At 43.3% G+C, this 21,304-nt stretch overlaps 1 long non-coding RNA gene across 3 annotated transcripts; it reads right to left on the bottom strand.

Annotated features, from left to right (window-relative positions):
- Positions 1–1,251: 1,251 nt before the first annotated feature.
- Positions 1,252–19,613, bottom strand: LOC119390566 (uncharacterized). 3 transcript variants are annotated; one of them, XR_005183374.2, is made up of 4 exons: positions 19,284–19,613; positions 16,310–16,496; positions 12,607–12,778; positions 1,252–1,545 (listed from the first exon to the last, which is right to left on the bottom strand). It is a non-coding gene; the product is annotated as an uncharacterized LOC119390566 (long non-coding RNA). The 3 variants fall into 3 exon arrangements; XR_005183373.2 differs by lacking the exon at positions 12,607–12,778 and having other exon boundaries at positions 19,284–19,603; XR_007415843.1 differs by lacking the exons at positions 1,252–1,545; positions 12,607–12,778 and adding an exon at positions 11,291–11,516 and having other exon boundaries at positions 19,284–19,609.
- Positions 19,614–21,304: the final 1,691 nt, after the last annotated feature.

Below are 21,304 nucleotides of genomic sequence, written 5' to 3'. Positions count from 1 at the left end.
TGAAGCAGCGCACGACGACAGACACAAAAGGAACGAACGGGACACCGCTGCACTCTCAACTAGTTTATATAAATAAATAAATAATAAATAAATTTCGCAGAAAAACATGGTTAATATACAACAAGACGGTGTACCACGTGCTACAATGACGTTCAAGCTACATCATATTTTCTAAAAAGCACACTTCGCAATCGCTCAAGGTTATCGATGCTTGGCTAATGCAGTAATCTTTTCTTTTTGCGATGTGGAAGGCCTCGATCACTTCCCTGGTCACCTGATCTCTGTGACTGGAAAGTATTTCAGTCTCAGAGAACAGCGGGGAGCAGCCACACTCCGAACAATGCCGCCTTATGTGTGAGTAAGCATTATTAGCTAATGCTCTCTTGTGCTCCGTCAACCTTGTATTTATTCACCGGCCAGTTTGGCCGATGTACATCTTCCCGCATGACATGAGCAAACAGTATACTACTGCAGTCCTGCACTCAACAAACGAAACAACGTGCTTGACAGAGCACCGAAAACTATCCTTTTTTGTTGATCGCCTCCTATCCAGCCTCGCGCAGATTTTTCCTAGTCTGTTAGGAGCAGAAAAAACAACATGTATTTCATATCGGCTGCCTACATTTTTCAGATTATGCGATATACTGTGTGCATAGGGTATTGAGACACATTTCTTTTTCTTTTCTTCAGAATTCCTATCTTTTTGAGGCTGCTCCATAGACACACCACTGCGCACATGACGAACCAACTTCTGTGCTGATCTGCGCAGAACACGTTCTTCGTAACCCGCACTACCTAATCTATCTATTGTTTATTGAAACTGTCATTAATTTGGTGGGGACAAGATTACCTACTGCACGGAGGCATAGCCTACTCATGCCTCCGTGCTGCCTTGGCAAAATCTCAGGAACATAAAAGCACCATTTAATGGTGCTTTTATGTTCCTGAGACGCTCCTTATGGGCCCGATAGCAGAAATACTCGGCAAATTGGAGAATAATTTTAAATAAGCAAAAAAGCGCAACACCGAAACCGAAACCCAACCGAGTGTACTGTCTACGTATCACGTAGACGTTGTTACGAACGAACTGGAAGTCGTGCAAGGCATGCCGGTGACGCCGGCACGGAGTATGAAAACTGTGACAGCCGGGACGACCAGCGAAGCTTACTTTGACATGGCCAAAACATCGCCGGAGTTGGCCTTTAAGAGATGATGCAGTTGGCCTGTTTTGGAATAAACAAAAGCAAAAACTTCCTGCATTAAAAAATTATATTTTTCTTATTTTTTAGTCAAAGTAATATGAAGTCTCAACACTTCCAAGCTTGCTCTTGTAATTGTTGGGTTCATTTATTATTTTAGTGAAGTAAACAAAGGTTAAATTGCACAATAGTTTCACATTAGTCACAATGAAGAAGCATCCAGAAATATTGCACGAAGGCAGGTGCTGTCCTCGTCGCAGTACTTGTCCACAATGAGCAGAGCATTGGCACCTGATGGTGTTCAAGCTCCTTAAGGACCCAGATTCACACTGTTTTGGTGGTCAGCCTGTAAGTGGAGGAGATACCAAAGTGTTTTTAAGTACCGAGTTCTGCGACTTGCTCTCTAGTGACTTTTTATTTAGCTTTGCGAAGGAAAGTGAGGAAATGGAAACAGTCAGAAATCATAGATGTATCAGCACCATAACACAAGTCAAAGAGAAGGCATAAAATTGAATACAAAGCACACAAGCAGCACACCAAAGAGAGGGCCCCACGAAAAAATGCATACAACGCTATGCATTGCTAATGGAATTGTGCTCTTGATGACACAAATGTCTATCACTAAGCTTATCCAGGTATACTTTCAGCAAGCAGCACATCTATAGGGCACTGCACATGGAGATACATGTCAACTATGGGCGTACACTATTAAGTTAACGTGGCTCACATTTTTCTAATGCTGCACGGGCGCATGAGGACTGCCATGTGGAGGCGCGTGGCAATGATTGAGAGTGCATGTGCATTGAAAAGCAGCAAAGGTGGCTCGATAAGCCATGAAAGCACCATTTGCAAGCAAAAAAAAGAGAGATTGATTAATTTGCATTATTAGTGTGTTGTTACTGTCATGTATGTGATTATTGTACCACAGTCATTAAAATCAAGTTTGGTGATTTCATTATTTATAAATAAGTGAATAAATATACAAATGAAGTAAAACTGTGTTTTGTTTGCATTACTTGGTTTCTTCCACACCCCATGGGCATTGGCGAAGCTTGACGAGACCATCAGAAGATTCTGGTGGATGAGGTATATTGAAGATATCTCAGTTCTAGCTTAACTAGTGCTTATGAGTAATTCAGTTTTTCAAAGCTTATGCAAGTTTTGAAGGCCAAAATGCAAGGACTTTCAAGACCCTGTCACAAAGTTATTCAAGGATGTGAGGCAGCACCCCAAGTAAAAGTCTTTCGCTTTAACAATTTTACCAGAACATTACAGATAGCTTCATTGCATTAAAAATACAGGAAATCGATTAGAAATGTCCAGTCCTGCTCACAGTGAATTCCCAATATGCACGAAACTTGACAACTTGTATGCTGGGTAACCTTCAGTTCTCCAATTCAACATTTAAGTGTAACATGGGCCTGCAGCAGTCTGCTCTGTCAGAAAACATGCATGGGATTTTCGGCCACTTCTTCACACACTTGTCCAGCCCAGCCAGAAGAAGCAAGAACTCCCAAGTCTAGTGATTGGCAAACTGTAAATGTGAGGTTTTAAGGAAAGCAATTTGGTTGAATAATTTGAAATAAAGTAGTTAGAATTGAATATATAACATATTACACAGAAAAACGAGCAGTTTTATTATGATCCAACGACCTTGCACAACAGTTTTACGAACGAGAACTAGGCATGTGCAAATATCACTTGCGCTAGTGTCGTCTGGTCTACTTTTGACAGTGTCCCTTTGTGCTGCTATACCTGCAATGTCCCTTTCTTGGTGTGAAGCGAAGTTGAAGCAAACTTATATTGAATTTAGGATTTGAATATGAGTAAGTTGCAAGTTATACCATAGAGTAAAATATTTCTGTTTGAAATTTTCCTCCTTGGCCCATATAACAAGCTCTTAAACTTAAGGGCACAGGCTAGGCCCTATACCTCCCATGTATTTTAAGGTGCATTTAAGACCAATTTCCTTGGAAACTACTACCGTAAAATACCAAGCAAGCACCCCTACCTGAGCAAGCGCACCCTTCTCCTTTTCGGGAGACTTGAAATATGCGCCAATGAATGAGCAATGATCAATCAAAGCACAGCCATTGTCATTACAGGTAACATTTTAACTCGCACTTGGCGATGCACTGCAAAGAGTGCACCTGCCAGCCAAAACTTTGTGACACAGAGATAATTGACATGCACAGAAAGCGAACGACAAGAGAGATAATTGAAGCATTTCGAATTAAGAAAGGAGGTGAGATGTGTGTTAGCCAGGCGTCTGTTCTGCTAACCGATTCTGAGTTTGCTTTTTTAGATATGACATGAACCAGTGCAAAATTTTTTCTTATTTTTTCTTGTTTGGAGGGGGGGGGGGGGAAGGGCTTAACACGTGTTTACTTGATGTATGCGATGGGTTATCGAAGTGGTGTTTTGTTGATTCACTCTGTGATAACAAGGGTGGTGTGTGGTGACGAGGATGCATGTTATGCATATATAAGATTGTTCTTTCCAAAATAAATTTTCAGTTGCTAGTAAGCGCTCCGTCCTGTGTCCTTTCTGAGTCTTCGTATATTTTTTGCGCTTGTTTCATCATGAACATTTTGTCCTTGTGGCGACACGGTCTTCAGCTTGCTTGCACGAATGCTCCCGGTCTCGTTCTGTTAGTAGCTGAACCGTGTAGATCTCCAATTATACTACGCTCTCCAAACGGTGACTTTGTCAACACGAGCATATCTTTTGCCGTTGCAACAAAATCAACAAAGGTGCAAATAAACTCAAGTGCACAGAACCATGTCTCACACTCAAGGCAAGTGGACTTGGTAAATGCCGCGAGTATTAAAAAATCTATACCATGTGCCTTTAGGTAGCCAGACTGACTTTAAAAACCTGCTAAGCTCAGAGAAACCACCAGTATTGTTTTTTAAAAAATTCGATTGAGGCAGAAAGCTCAGCTTCTACACGACCTAAGGGGGTGCGGCTGCTCGCCAGCTGGTCTCGGATACCTTGTGATTTTGGCTCAATCAAGATGCGGTAAAATGTGTGGGGCACTGGACATTGTTAAGGAAGGCCTTATTTCACAGAAGCAAAAAAAAGAGAGAAAAACCAAATTTCAATAATAAAAGAAATTTACCTCACCCTGTGTCTTAAAAAAAAAAATTGGGGCAGCTATGCACCAGTGTTGTGATGAGTTGGGAAACAGTGTAGCTGGTGGCCTTCCCTAGCATGTCTGCAACCTCCAACTCATCTCCCTCCTCCACTTGCCTTCGATAAACTATGCTAAACTCTCTTTCTTTTATTATTTACCTTATTATTTTCCCCACTGGCACTTCATTAAGTGCATCACGCTATTATGTACCTCTATCCATACACATGCTTTATTTTCTTGCAAATATGTCTTATTGGTATCACTTTCTAATACAAAAAAAGTGTAATGTGCAACATAGTATGTATTTCTGGCACAACATCTGGTGAAAGGGCAGAAAAGATTCAGGGTCTGAGAGAGGCAATGTCACTGACTGTGTTGGTAAACTTGGGATTAATTGTGCAGCCGTCTTTTTCTGCACAGCCAATGTATTGATCCTTGCCCCCACCACCTGAAAGCTTTCTGCACCTAATGTATTTTTGCACTGCTTGCAGGATTAGCACACTTTTGACCATGTGATAATTTCATGTTATGTCGTCATGTAATGTCATCTTATATGACGTCGCAAATACTGCTAATCTGCAACATTATGACAATGTCATAAAGCCTTAATTTATGATCACGTGGCTATTCGCATTGTTCTTGTTGCTGCCACTGCAGACAGTCACTTTTCCCATTTGATGAGGCATTTAACACTTTCACCTTGAAATACAACCGTCCACTTGACCCCTCACCATAGGTTGGCAAAGTCACTCATGAATCGACTCACTAAGACTCAAATCGGGCCACAAGTATGAGTCTGAATGAATCCGGGTGAGTAATATTTTGGTGAGTTTGAGTCCAAGTGAGTCCGGTTGAGGAAAATATTGGTGAGCCTGAGTCCGAGTGAGCCCTAAGCGCAAAATATATTTATTGAGTGAGTCCGAGTGAGCTCCATGTTTTGTTGCCAATTTATGGTCCTATCTACTCATCTTCATCATTACTATCAACCTGATGTCGGCTTACATTTATACTCAAGTCTATTCACACTAGTATCCATGGGCCATCTCAATATTTATTGATCCGAGGCGTGAGTTAGGGGAAGGGGTGCCATGACCTCCCCCCGAAAACTCTTTCATAGGAAGTTCTTGATAAAAATATCTCGTGTGAGTCGCGTATTTCATAAAGATGTCTTTACTGGATTGATATATGATAATGATGATATATGATATATAATGATAGCTCGTAATTGAAGGTACAAGATCAAAAGGTGTGTCGTAGAGCACTGATTATGTGAGATATTGGCATTAAAGAGGATTGACACCATGATCGAAAAAGTCAATTTTACGACAACGGGCTCATGAGTCGACTCACTTGGGCTCACTCAGACTCAGGTGAAGCCACGAGTCTGAGTGAGTTGGGCTGAGTAATATGTTGGTGAGTTTGAGTCTGAGTGAGTCCGGTTGAGAAAAGGTTTAGTGAGTCTGAGTCCGAGTGAGTCCGGTTGAGGAAAGCTTTGGCGAGTCTAGTCCGAGTGAGCTCCAATTTTTTTGCCGACCTATGCCCCCCACCATCAATTTCCTATCATTTTACCAAAGCACTTATGCTTATTGCTCTTTGATACTAATTTTACTGATTATATGACTCCAGTTTTAATCTATGACGCGCCTCAGTGTCTACTCTATCATATGCAACCTTTACCTCAAGCCGTTCTAGCCCTTTTAGATAAGCTTATTATTACAGCGAAAGCTGTTACGAGATCACAACAAGGGCTGATTCTGGTGCTGTAGTTGTCCACTGCCACCGTTGTCCATAACCACTATTGCACGAAATAAGAAAAAAGCTAAATAAATAAAAAATGCCGAAGACACAATGGGCATCGAACCCAGACCCTCTGCGTGGCAGCCCAGCATTCTACTACTGAGCTATGCCGGTGCTTGAAACTCCGTTGCAAACTGACCATATCCAGGCTTCATGTCGGGTAAGGAATCATGTTAACATGCGTAATAAAGCGTTTCAGAACAACAGGGTATCACACAATGCGAATTGCGTAACGAGTGGGTCGTTTAATGCTCCAACCCATTACAAAAGCCTCAGGCATATTTCTTCATCGTCGTCAGCCACAGCATCAACAAAGTGCACATAATGCCTTACAAGTGTGTAACGGGTACCATGCTTTTCTGAAGAACGACGAATAATGGCATAGTGGACGCTTCCCCACTACACAAAAATTATGATGATTTATGGTGTAGTGGGTACCATGCAAGTGTGCTTGTAGTAGTTGGCCCAAGAGTGTTTAAACAAATGCTCTAGAAACGCCGCTCTTCCAGCTTTCGCTGTTACTGTACTGTACGTTCCGCGCAGGCCTGGCAGTTTTTTTTTATAATGGTTTTCAAACTCACACCGGTGCTTGGCAGGGTGATCTGGAAGATGGCAGACCGCGCCCATGACCTCCCCCCGCCCGAAATTTTTTAACAGCCAAGCTGTTTAGCAAATCCTTCCTTGTCCGGCGAACAAAACAACTATCATCATAAACTGGTATGTACCACAGATATTCGGTAAATCTGGTCCACTAAAAATGAAGAAGGCAACAGTTAGCCCAAGAAATGGCTGAGAAGCGATGGCGGCGAGCCGAAGACCCCGAGTATGTACAACGAGCTTCTAGGTTGTTTTCTAGGTTGTTTGTAGGCCTTAGCTAGGTGACACCGATGTCCAAACTCGAGAGACAGAACCTCGTGCTGAAACCAAGCGTTTGCACCTCTCATAGATCTACAGGCACGTCATCATTGGCGTAGGCCTTCCATTGCTTCGGGGTCTTCTTGCAGCAGTCGTTGCCTTTCCCGTTCCCTAGTATCCCGAAGAATCGCGTCTTTTCCCACACTATGAGAGGGAACGGGAAAGGCAACGGTGGCAGCAAGAAGACCCCGAAGTGATAGAAGGCCTACGCCAATGATGACGTGCCTGTAGATCTATGAGAGGTGCGAACGCTTGGTTTCAGCACAAGGTTCTGTCTCTGGAGTTTGGACATTGGTGTCATCGGTGGAGTTCGGACATCGGTGTCACCAAGCTAAGGCCTAGAAACAACCTAGAAGCAACCAGATTAGTCTTCAGAATCGCCCAGCTATGCTGTTTGAAGCCTTGCGCGGCCTAGTGCAAGCTTCCCCAATTTTTTTTTCTTGCCACGGCATACAGAGTATAAAATGACACTTGAGCACATCTACCTGCCCGGTCTCCACTTCAGATCTGTGAGCTTGGCTCACACATGCGCTACCACTATTTCTGATATGCCACGCCTCAATTATCAGACGTGATTCTTCATTCCTGTGCCTGCACAAAACTGTGCATTCATCGAATTTTGGCATGCACTTATACTCTCGACAATGTAAAAACAGGATAGACGTTGAGCCTTCGGTTAGCGATACTTTATGTTTCAATAATCTCTCGTTAACACAGTGGCCCCCATGTCCTACATAGAAGCGGCCACAGCTAGAAGGAACCTAAATTTGTTGGTGTGTTTTACGAAACATTTGTTAGTCCACTTGTTGTCACCTCGCTGTCAACTTGCCCATTCTTTCTGTGCACAGCAGTACAAAACTTGCCTAGCTTATTGGAAGCTGTAAACACAACATTAATGCCGTACTAACTTCCCACTTTCTTTAGCCTGTGAGATATGCAGGAATGTAAAGAATACCTATGACACGTTTCTTCCTATTGCTTTCTACAATCATGCTCGCTCCTAACAAAATGGACTTCTTTAAGCGTTCAGCGGCAGTGGCCACTGCAATGCAAGGATAACCCACATATAAAAGACGCGCAAGCTGTGCTTTCAAGCTAGAACTCACTTTGTGCTCACATGAATTGTTGAGGGAAAATTTAAGGCACGACATGGCTATACCATTTTTTACAACCTTAAAATGCTTTGACGAGAAGTGGCCTTGACTATCTAGGAGAATACTGCCAGCATGTGCGGTTCTTCTGAAACGTTACAGAAATGTATAAAAATTGCATTCCATTATTCCAAGGGCATTCTTTAGTTCAGCCCTCCTCCATTTATTTCAAATTTCTTGCTCACTGAGGTAGTCAATGTCCTCACCGCTACAAAAATCAAGTAATCGTGCACATAAAAAAAACCTTTACAGAATTATCTAAGGCACCTTCTAACCGCTTCTCAATCTTGCTAAGGTATAAATCACTAAGTATCAGAGCAACCTTAGAACCAATACATATCCCCGATTTCTGCATATAAATGCCTTCCTTCCAACCTACCAGCGTCGACTTTAAATACATGGAAAGAATTTCTAGAAGAGACACCATTGAACCACCACATTTCAGTAAAAACAGTTTCCTGCACTTGTTTGTTAATACAGCCATTAACACATTTTAACAATTCTGGCAAGGAGTAATAAAGGTTTAGCAGAGTGACAAATTGGGCTAGTTGGTGGTCTTTCACGATTTCTTTCGTGAGGGATTACAGGACAGTTGGTGTGCAAACTTACAACTGATTTATTCACATCTTGTGAAGTGCAATCAGGTTCGAGGGTTAAGGTAAAGGGCAGAAAAAAGCAAAAGGCAAAAAAGAAAACAAATATGATGCCAGAACATAGCATATGCCTTATTAAGCACAGACAAATTTTCGGCGGATCAGTGTATATCACTTTCTAGAAATTTTATTTCTGCTTGTGTTAAATGCAACAGCAAGGGTGTGCTGATGCATTGCTCTTTTGCCCCTATGATGAAAAGGGTTTCTTTTACCTCCCTGGTATCTTTATCACTGCAATGTGCAAGCAACACGTGTCACGGAACTTTGGTGTACAGCATCGTTTTCAGTGTGCAACGAGGTGACCTGCTGCTTGTAATTGTTGGCAGGGGTATCTGTGTTCCAGGAGACGTTTATTAATACAGCGTCCTGTATGCCCTATTTATTTATTTATTTATTTATTTGTTTATTCATACAGTACTGCTAGCCTCTAGAGGAGGCTGTAAGCAGGAGTGGGAGTTACAAGTACAAAACGAAGTGAACAAATCAAGATACAACAATTGTGTCACATGAATCGAAAAGAACAAGAAAAAAAAACGTTCCTGAAGAGTGAGATACAAAGCATATATGCAATTTTTAGAGCATGGTATGCGCAAACCGACTGGAGAAAGATGACAGAACTTCTTCTCATGTAAAAGAAAAAAAAAGAATGTGAAGATGCGATAGACATGTCATGTCAACTAAAAGGGGTTAAAGAAAAGAGTTATAATGTGCTCACAAAAAAAAAAAAAAAAATAAGTGTAAGGCATATGGACAACATTTGAAACTATAACGGTTGTAAATTATTGTCAAAGCGATTACAAATGAAGAATTTGTACAAAAGAATCAGTAGTAGACATTCCACAACGCCGGCTGGCAGGCGGTTCCATTCACAAATTGTCTTTGGAAAAAACAACTTTGCAAGTTTTAGTGTGGCAGGGATATTCTTTTATTTTTTTACTGTGGTGTGAATGGGCGGCTCACCTGGACACTGGCTATATGTAAGTGTGTTTATGAATACCAAGTTTATCATGGAATAACAGGTGCATGAATTTTTTAACCGGTCGTGTTGGCGCCACTTTTGTAGGAATTCTAGACCTGCTTTTTTTACCAAAGCACTAGCAGAAGTGCGCCAGCTATAAGAACGATATATAAACCTAACCACTTTCTTTTGGACAGTTTCTAGTTTGTTTGTGTTTCCTTGACTGTATGGGCCCCAACCTATCGATGCATATTCTATTACAGGATGGACTACAGTTTTATACACTATTAATCTAACCTCGTGTGTACATTGCCGCATATTTCTTTTTAAGTAACCAAGTTTCCACATAGCCCTCCGCACACCTTTCAATATATGTGTTCATTCCACCTCATATCCGACGTTACTGTCACCCTGAGGTATTTATATCTGTTTAAAACAGCAAGAGACCTGCCGCCTATGCAGTGATAACTTAATGGCTGTCGTTTTGTGTCACAGTCATCGCAACAGATTTTTTAATGTTTATTTTCATTTGCCAATCTGTGCACCACACTGCAATTTGTGCTAAAGCATTGTTAAGTAGAGCCTGATCATTAGGGTTCTGAATGTTGTGATAGACTGTGCAGTCATCAACATAGAGCATAGAGCTAGACTTAACAGGTACAGGATCTGAGCACACGTCGTCAATTCTGACACACTGGGCTCCATCATACAGATAAGCTTCGGCCATGCAAGGAGCAAATCATATATATTCTTTACCGCAGGTTAGGGGAATACTGCACACAACCTTCTTAGCACGTAGTACAAGGGGGTCTTGGTGGTTTGTTGTGTACTTTTTCTTCAGTTATTGTTCACCGCTTTGCAGAATCCCTTAAAACTTATGAAGCGCTGAAGACAAAAAAACACTGACACTGCATGTTCGCCCTGCTTGTTTCATATAGTGCAAAATGCTGTACAAAAACAGAACAACTGCTGCTTTGCTGAGGTCAGTGTGCCCTTATTTCTTCGGTGGTGCATGGGTTTTTGGTTTCTTTTTTTTTTTAATTTTCACTGATTCCTACGAGCATGCTTTGGGAATAGCCACTGTTTTTTAATCTTTTAAACTGATGGTTTAAGGCTATGCTCTAAAACAGGGGTCTCAAACTCACATCAGCTATCGGACTGCAGTTATGAAATTTAATCTTACAAAGGGCAGTGACAGTGAAAATGTCAGAACTGCGTGGGGAGGGAGTGGGGGAGTGTAAGTAAAATGTCAGCTAACATTGCCATTTGAAGGGAAGCCTTTCCCATATCTCTTATATTGGTCATTTCTTAAGGGTATTTGGCATCAGAAATAGAGAAACATATCTATACCGATCTCCACGATGACTAGTATCTGGACGCCGATCCTTAAGTTTAGTTTTTGTTCTGCGGTGATGTTTCAACACAAGGTGACCGCATGAGGTGTCTGATGAAAAAAAGATGCTTATGACCATTAACATTTGCGTGGCTTACCCGAACAAAGTGTTATTAATCACGACAGGCAAGAAAATAATGCCAGCACCATTTAGCAAAGTCACAAAAGTCATCAAAAAATATGGGAAAACTGTCATGCGTGGGCTACGGGCTGCTGGCGAAAGGTTGGCGGGCTGCATGTGGCTGAGACCCATGCTCTAGAAGATGATGGCAGGATTTTTTCACTGCTCGCCAGATGCATAAATAACGCCAGGCCTGTGCAGAAAGCACAGCACAGTCACAGCAAAAGTTGGAAGAGCAGCACTTCTACAGTCCGTTGTAAACTCTCTTGGGGCTACTAATACAAGTACACTTGCCACTACGCCATAAATAATAATTTTGTCAAGTTGGGAAGCACCGACTGCGCCATTATTTATCATTCTGCGGAGAAGCAAGGTACCCGTTACACATCTGCAAGGCATTATGTGCACTCTGTTGATGCTGTGGCTGATGTTGATGAAGAATTATGCCAGAGCCTTTTGCAATGAGTTGGAAGCATTCAATGACCCACTAGTTACGCAATTCACATTCTGCAACATCTGTCTACACAATTTGCATTGGGTGACGCCTGCTTCTTGTTTTACTCTTCTACCACACTATATTACACATGTTAATGTCGTTTCTTCCCGGCATGAAGCCTGTGTAGGGTCTTTATGCAAAGAAGTTTGAAGCAGTGGCATGGCTCTGTGGTAGAACACTGGGCTGCCACGGAGAGGGTCCAGGTTCGAGCCCCGTTCCATACTAGATATTTTTTCAAATTTCATTTTTTTATCTTATTTTGCATGATAGTGGTTACGGACATTGCTGGCAGCAGACAACTATGGCGCCAAAAACGGCCATTGTTGTGATCTCATAACAGATTTCGCTGTAGAAAGCTATGCCTCATTTGATGAGTTTCGAGTGGTTTCACTAGAAGCTTGGGATTTCTTTCTTTCCTATAGTGTTATAATGCCAGCGCATGTGGTGCATTTCAAACCTGATTTGTATATCGAGGAACCATCTACGCATCTAAACAAGCTAATATGTCAAAGCCCTTCATTTGCTGGGCTAATTTACAATCGCCTACTGCCAGGAACAGGTCAGAGCATACTGGAGTGATACAAGAACTGATACAAGAATGTATATGTTGACATCGAGCACCCCCCCTACACACACAGACACAAACACACAAACAAAAAAGATCCTGGCATAATGTGCATATGATCTAACATCTTTCTTGTTAATCTCAACTGCTGACAAGTTAGGGTTGCCCTCTCCTTTGAAACCGAAAAGGTCCGACTGGGTTGATATTAAGGCATTTTATTACCTCACATGAACTTGTGTCACTGGCCCTAGCACCTGCAGAAAGTAATGCTGCTCAGGAATCCAGGGTTTTGATTTTGTACTTTTCAGGGTGTAATATCTTTTTCTCCATGTTTTATAATTTTTTTCCTAAAGCTTATTTTTATTTTTGGCCTGATCCAGCTCTGGCTGTTGACCTGCAACATCAAGGGGATGTGGCCACAGGCATTATGATCATCATCATGTGCTGATCGTGAAATCGTGAAAAGAGACAAAGTAGGATATTAATAGTGTCAAGCACGGAACACGACAGAGATGAAACATGGAGTAACACAAACACTCTCTGTCTTGTCTCAGTCTTAATAGTTCCACGCTTAACACTATGAATACGTTGCACCAACAAGACCAAAAATCTACCCTTGCTAAGTGTAGGTTATTTCGTGTTTTTTCCCTTCTTGTTTGCAACAAAACCGGTAGAATCCCATTGGTTTATTGAGAAAACTTTTATTGGCAGAAGAAAAAAGAGAGAGAATGCAAGCTATCATGGTATAGACCCTTATTCCAAGGTCAGCTCACTGGACTTTTTGTCCGAGAGAGCCAGGTAGCTATCTCATCTCCTCTTTGGAAGCCATGCTTCATGCAGCTGCCTTTTCTGCTGTATGCGGCATGCTGCGGAAGAGGCATATCCAGAGGCCTTTTGAAGCACTTCAATGTGGTATGTTTAACTGCAGGTGCGTCTGCACACCGTGGACATACTTATGCAAATCGTGCAGGATAGATTCCATTTAAATAATGAATTAGGACAGGTACGTCCCTGAATTCAGCATCCGACTAATGAAGGGTTAACTCTTTGTTAGGGTTTAACTCTTTGGCTGCAGTTGTGACTCCAGAGCGCCAAGTTTCGACTGACTGATCATTTGGACATACATACCCCAACTGCAACCACAAGCAAGAACTGCCATTAGTGCCGACAGAGACATAGGTAGGTCCACAGAAACAATTAGTGTCATTACTGATGTGTATTAGAGTCATAACTTGTTAAATCATTGCAGCTTGGCTAAAGCGAATTCATTATTGCAATATGTTCAAACCCTTCAAAAGTAATCTAAACTAAAAATTTTCCCATGTCTCTGCATAGCACAACACTATATGAAGACAAAGCATACTGAAAAACACAGCTGTATACTATGTAAATGTAAAGAAATGTCAAGCATTTCTTTACCTGAGTCAGTAAAACTATACTTTTTAGATTGGCAGCACTACCAGTGGCAGGACAGTCAAAACAGGAGACAGGGAAAGCTTCACTTAAAACTGACTCCTCAGTTTAACCTTTATTACTGAGCCCTTGGCTGCAGTTAGAGAACAGCAAAATAAATGTGCAGTTCTTGTTGGTGTGGTGTATCATGTGAACAATATTTCCTCCACCACTTTCTGTGCAGGCCCAAGAACCTGCATACCAATAGACCTTTTTCAAGCACACGAGCGCCACCAATGGGCGCGCAAGCGCTCATGGGATGTGTACGCCGCAGCAGCCGCCGCGACGAGCGCGCGTGTCTCGCGCTGTAGCTTTCCGCTTGCGCCATGCCAGGACTTCTTAGACACAGTGAATTTGGCAAGGTGCAACATGTTACTGCGCAATTCAATCCCGAACTTAAGTGCTTAGCTGTGACGGCCTCTCGACGATTTGCATCTCTCCCACTGTTGGACCAGTTGAGCTAGAGTTACTGTATATGCTACCTTTAAGCATATACAGTAACTCGAAGTTGAGCGGCTCAGAAGCGTCACCTTTTATTTATTTTTTTAGCCCCGCTGCGCCTTACGGCATAAATAAAAAAATACAGCTCGGTTGCCAACGAAATGCAGGAGCGGTCTATGATTCTCGGATGCATTTGGAATCAACGTCCATTGACACTGTCGACGACTACAGTGTGAGGTTCTGATATCTGAAGAGTACACTAGAAAGTGTAGTCGGCATTTGGGGAAATGGGATACATCCATTGCGTCGCTCGCACCATATATGTAACGAACTATAAGTGCCTACTAACCTTCGTTGGTGCTATAGCTACAGGTTGGAATAATACTTAGAGCGAAAAAAGAATGGAGCAGTACAAGGAAGGAAATGCACAAACCAGCGCTCACACACAACTGAAAGATTATTGCACGCGTGAAAAAAAGCATTAAAAAATGCGAGTGCGTCGCGCGTGTCACAAAGAGGTACGAAAAGTCAAACAACCAAGGCGTGTGCTTACAGTCGATTAATAAAGTAGAATTCCTTGTCTTGTAACGACTGAGAAGGTTGATTGACACAAAGTGTGGCATTATTTGTGACATGATATACCACCGAAATTTCTCGCGTTGTCTGATTAGGTTGATGGTACAAAATTACTGTGCTTTCGAAGATGGGATTACATTTTCATGACTGATATAGAGAGGCGAGATGAGACAGCTCCATTCAATGAGTTTCGATGTACGCTGAGGCGCGTATACGTATTAATACATCGACCAGTCTGGCCGATGTACATGTGGACACAAGAAAGAGAAATTTATGGTTAACTCCTACACAATTTACAAAACAATTGGCATGCCTCTGACCGCATTTTTCTTTGCCAACCGCAGACCCCTGCGACCTTAATGCGACTGAGCTTATTTGGGGAGGTAAACACAACCTTCACCCCACATCCCTTCCCTACGTTCTTCAGGCCATGCGACTGAAGAACTTCTTATACATACGTGGAATAACTGCAGTATTTCTAGTTTCTTTATTATTTATGGATGGAGAACGTCCGTGTTAATCTTTCTTTGCCATGCGAATAGATTTTCGCGAACTGATACAACGATACAGCAGGATATCCCGCCTCTTTGATCACTTTGCAGCTGGAAACTACTGCTCATCTTATGTGCGCAAGTTTTTTTTCCAATGCCTTGCGTAATCATGACATCACAATTCCTCGTTTAACAACATTCGAATGCGCCGACGCGAAATTGAACACCGATTTCACTGAACGCGGGCTATAGTGCCCGCGAACATGCTCCGCAGTTAAACTTATAAGCATGTATCAAGAAACTGCAAATTATCAGAGCAAGGCATCTCACAAGTCAATTCTAGTCCAATCCCTTTTTCTTTAAACACGTTTAGGATGTGCTCACTTCTTTGTACAGCGCATGACTTGTCAATTAAAATAATATAATAATCTGTATACCTGAACATTGTAACACCTCTCTACAGTTTGGTTAAACCCTATCACGAGCCACTACGGCATTAAATGCCGTAGTGGCTTGTGAACAAGTAATCATTTAATAAATACGAATTCGGTGTTACAGCTCACATTGCTCACGATAGCACGTTTTTACTGCATGTATACCGGCACGTGATAACTCGCATGCCGCTTAACTGCTAGATCCAGTATACATCCACTCGGTAATATACCTACACTGACTGCATCATTTCTTTCGCATTTCATGCGTAGAGATACATGCAGGTGCGTTCAGACGGGTAGCATTTAGTATTTAATAATAGTCAACCAGCGGTGACGTGTTTTTTTTTTGTTTGGTGCTCCCACGGCGCCAACGAGCAGCGAGCGACGGAACAGCGGGCGGGCTCGCCGTACACACTTTTCCCACAGTGCTTCGCGCGCCCTCGGGGGGTTCTGGGATTGCTTGAAAAAGGTCTATTCCTGGAGGCCCAGGTACGGCGTGTGCCTGCCATAAATGCACACAATCCGGCTTACCTCGAGGTCCTGAAGGGCCTTGGAGAGGAGCTGGCTCGTGTGCAAAACAGCACGGATGGAACTGCGCTGATGCTGGCACTCAAGGCTACCGCTGCAGCAAAACGTCGCCGGGCTCTTCAGATACGAGTGCAGCCAACCAGCATTGCCAGGCGTCGGCCAAGGCTCACGAGGGGGTCTAAGAGGATGCCTGCAAGGCGCCCAGTAGTTGAGCCAGCTGCCAACAGGCCAAAGAAGAGGCCCCATTCTCTCAAGCTAAACGTCGAGCAGAATGTGCCCAGTGCAAGGCTGCATTGAATGGTCGCTGCCTCCCGCCTAATGGGTTTTATGGCAGCCCTAGGCACAGTGCCAGCCTGGTTTCAATAACAACCTGTCTAGGGTTTTATGCGCCAAAACCGTGATGTGATTGTGAGGCACACCGTAGTGGGCGACTTCGGATCAATTTAGGCCACATGGGATTCTTTAACATGCACCTAAATCTAAGCAAAGGAGCTGCTCATCATACAGGCTGCTCATCGCCGCCACTGCACTTAGGTGCTTCACCTATCCTTGAATCAAAGTGAGGACAACGACTCCTCACGTTGGCTGTTGTGACATCATACCCCTACAATTGGTGACCTTAGCCACAGGCGCAAGCATCTGGCTCTGCACTGCTACCACAGTATCATGCATACAGTCATGTTAAAGAATGGCACCTACTAACGGACAACCCTTGGCTCCTCCAGCTGTGGCCCATTCAAGTCACGCTGTCAAGTCATGTTGTCATGCAGTCACAATGTGGTATTCCATGATGATTGACTTTTGCTATGCCTTACCGTTAGGAGCTAGTGTGGTCCTCAGTGCTGTCAGCCCTCATCACTGAGGGCTGACTGAATTTTTGATGTACCACAAGAGCGCCCAGACGTAGGCGGCTAGACAGATACGTAGATAGACAAGCTCAAATAGCCTGCAGTCGGCTAAGAAATGCTTCGCATTTCAAATGGGGCAGCTAAGCAAAATGAACAAATGTAACAAAAGTAACCCACAAAAGCGAAAGAGGTCAAGGTTCAGTTACTCCAGATGTAAGCAACATAACCCTGGTTGCACAGCCTAGTTGCACGGCAGCAGTGACCACTATGCCAGTAAGACAGAAAAGGAGACCAGCGAGCAGACCTCAGAGCATGTGTTTCCTTGAACATGTCGACCCCTGTTCTAGAATATTACAGTGGTCTTGATGTTGTGAGAACAAAAGCAGAAATAGTAATCATGTCAAATAGAACACCTTTCTGCTTCCTTTGTCTTGATGGCGAGTTTCTCTGAGGTCTTTTGTTATCAGTAGGGGTGTGCAAATAGTGAATTTCATCTTGAATCGAATAGTGCCCAATAGTGGCCGAAAATGTCAAATATAGATATCGAATACAGAAAGATTTATTTGAAATTGAAAGAAAGAACAAAGAAATAAAATCTGCTCATGTCTTCGAAGACATAACGCGGTGCGTGACTACTACCGAAAGACTATGAATTGTCATGACACAAGCAGTTTCACATGACCTGGCTTCAGGCTCTCTTGCCGCGATGTTAAGGTGTTTCCTGCAGTTCACTGGGTAATCAACTAAAACTTTTCGCTGTTCACTGGGTACCTCAGTAGCAGGGGTGGGAAGGTATCACAAAGCGATTATGGCGATACCTCGATAAAGTGCAGCTCCGTGCTCTTTGCAGTATGTTAAAGGATCATCCTTTCTTGTGATTAGGGGCTCATTGAAGTATTTGTGAACCTCTTGCCTATAAGACCTGAGTTCAGTGTGCTGGTTATTTTTGGTTGCCAGTCAGTTCGAGTCTCACAGAATGTTCCCTGGCCATTAGCCATGAGGCGTGGAAACAACATAATCTTTTTTAAAATGAACATGCACTCACTTTTGAACCAGCATATCGATGAAAGTTTTAACGAAAGGTGAAAATTTAATGAAGTTTAGCGACTTTAGCGTTAGGTTTTGCCATCCCACCCTAATCAAATTGCACTATTGGCCTTTGTCGCGTCTTTGATATTCGTCGTGTTGAATTATTCAAAACTTCAAATACTAGCTATTCAAAAGTCAAAACGAATTATTCTATTTGAATTCGAAACTTGAATATTTGCACATCCCTAGTTATCACTTTGCCAGAGTGCGGTTGCACATTTCCAGTTGTCTTCTGAACTTCAAAGCACTACAGAATTTTCTGTCATCTTTGCTCTGCACACATTTACAAGTTATTACCTTGCTTCAATAAACATTAATGTCTGTGTGTGTGTGTATATATATAAAACATGTTTATGCTTGTGATATACCAATAAACCAAAAACCTCTTTTGCTTGTTCTTACTTCATGGGACACTTTTCTTGTTAATAAATTGTTATCCCTTGTTTTGTTCTTTTTTTTCTGCATGGGTACAGTGATCACTACAGTGGCGGACGTGATTTTAGTAAGCCTCCCTCTAATATATATTTTTACTGTGATGAAGCGTTAAAGTGTAGACATCATGGAGAGTAGAGCCGTATAGAGTGCACTCGACAATTTCATGGAGTAGGGTTGCAGAATACTGCCAGATCACACAATATACAGCGGGAGGAAAGAAAGCTGAAGCCACAAACGAGTGCGGATAAGTGCGAGTATCCCTTGCCTTCACTGGAACACAGAGCCGTATTGCGGTGAAGCCATGAAAAAAAAGCATATGCTCGAAGAGCTCCCTATTTTAAGTTCAATTTCCTCCTCTTAAATTTATTCCACTAAAGGCAGTGCTTTAGGGCTGCGTGCTTTTCTTTTATCTTTTAGCTTCGCAAGTTTGGAAGCGGCAGCACGATAAAGTTTGCGCGCAGGCTTTTATGGTCGCACGCTTGCATCGCCACTAGCTAGTGGAAGCTGCGCTTGCTGCCCGAGCAACGTTCGTAGCCTTAGATAGACTGACAGTATCAGAAACGCGCTTTTTAATAGATCCATGCTGAGCAGCAACAAAAACTTACCAAGTGGAGTAGAGCAATGTCCGTCGCGTTGTTCTTCGCTGCAGGCTGTGTGTGTCCGCTTCAATGCATCCTGGACGAGACGGCTTTCGGCAGCGAGAAGTGTGCGCACAGCGTCTCTCGAAGCACTTACTGTCTGTTCACGAGTATCCGATTCATTCGTAAGGCGTTTGCTATGGTCGCGTCGTCCAGGCATGGAGAGCCAGGCACAGGCGCGGTCGCTATGTTTCCGCTGATACGAAAACACGGGGACTGGCAGCCGCCTGACACAATTTGACCGGCCAAAATGCATAGCCCCAGAGAGCGCCGTGGCGCGGTGCATTGTGGGGGGGTTTATTCGCTCGCCTTTGTAAATGCGCGCCCCGACCCAGGTGGCCGTGTGTAGAGCAAGAGCAGGCGTTGCTGTTGTTGACACGTCTTTATTCACATTTGTGCCCTTGGAGGGCTGCGGTGTAGCGTGAGAGGCGAGTTGCGAACGTAGTTACTAGTTAGGGTATTTTACGGTACGGCGATGATTGCGTGAGCTCTTAAGCGTTCGTTGCCTGCTTTTTCGCGGCTGTCGTAGCTTTGCTTGATAATGAGTGCCTCTGTTTTCTTCGTGTTTGTGTGCCAGTCCACTGGCGATCGTAGTAACGCGCGAAGTGTTCCACGCAAGTTTAAAACGCGAGCGAGCGGTGTGGCTTCGTTCGCTAGCGATGTAGTACTGTGGCTCGGTTTCTCGTAAACATTTTTGGCGAATACCTAAGCCCGTTCGTCCGAACCTTCGTCCAAAATATGACCGTTCTGATTTATTTGAGGCACTTGCGGCTTGACCGTGTTGGTTGGTTTTGTGGGCCGCTGTCTTGGCCGCATAGTTAATTGTTTTCTCGGGAGCCAACGTGCGATGCATCATGCGAGCCGTCGGGTTCAAGAGAGACGCGGCTTGACAGTTTGTGGTCATTCAACGGTCATTCAGCGGTCGGGGATTCGGTCACGAGTTACGATGGAGCGCTGCATTCTGTTGATTTTCCCCGACTGTTGTCGTTTCTGCGCTGTTCCCGAGTAGTGCGCCAACTTCAACTTGCAGACTGTACAGTCGTCGCCGGGACATTTCATTTAAATAGTAATGTGTTTTAATAACACTAAATAGCAGAAATCGGCAAGTGATTAACTGCATATTTGAGTGAATAGACGTGTGCCACACAGGAGGCGTATCCACGGAAGGGCACCGACTATTAGATGACGTGGGTAAATAACCTAAGTGCCGCTTTCCTATATTTATCTATGCACCAACGAGCCCAGCAACGAGTTTTATTAGATTATGGCTAGGCCGCTGCTATGTCAATAGATGGAAATCGCATTATGCTGGTTGTGTGAGACTGAATGTGATTGCGCAGCAAGACGGCTGAACATATGGCTGCTGCTACACGGCCAAGAAAAACTTGCATTATTCTCACTCACTCCATGTGCAGTTTAAAAAAGCCCGTGAAAGCAATTCAAGCGCAATCAAGGGCCCTCCCTCAGGTTAATCAAGGATGTAGAGCAAAACCCCAAGTAGGAGGCATTAAAATCCGAAATGGCAAGCTGTGACCACTCCACAAGTTATTCCGAACATGGAGAGGAAAAAGCAGCACGGATACTGCTAAACCTTGCTGCCAGGAGATGAAACAAACGTGGAGATAACATCTGCAGAGAATCCAATGCCGAAGCCCCAGTCCCTCGGAATCGTTTCATGTTTACGATTCTAGGCAAGTTGCACGGAGCAGAGCACCTGTGCATTTGCACCTGGTTTCTATAGCTGGATTGACTATAACCTGCACACAAAAGCTGGTTGCACGTTTTACATACATTAAGACTGCATAGTTGAAGAAATTTTAGACTTTTCAGAGAAAACAAATCCAGGACTTCCAGGGAGGTGTACACATCCTGAATTTAGTGTGGCAGCACATTTCGCACCAGCTCCCTCCAGTCGTGTGGATGGTACGACATATCAAAGCAATGACCTGGGAATTTCAGCATTACATGCTACCTGTGCTATGGGTCTC

Source organism: Rhipicephalus sanguineus, chromosome 4 (assembly GCF_013339695.2).
Source record: "Rhipicephalus sanguineus isolate Rsan-2018 chromosome 4, BIME_Rsan_1.4, whole genome shotgun sequence".
NCBI lineage: Eukaryota > Metazoa > Arthropoda > Arachnida > Ixodida > Ixodidae > Rhipicephalus > Rhipicephalus sanguineus.
The sequence above is the reverse complement of the archived record's forward strand: the minus strand, read 5'-3'. Positions and strand labels throughout refer to the sequence as shown.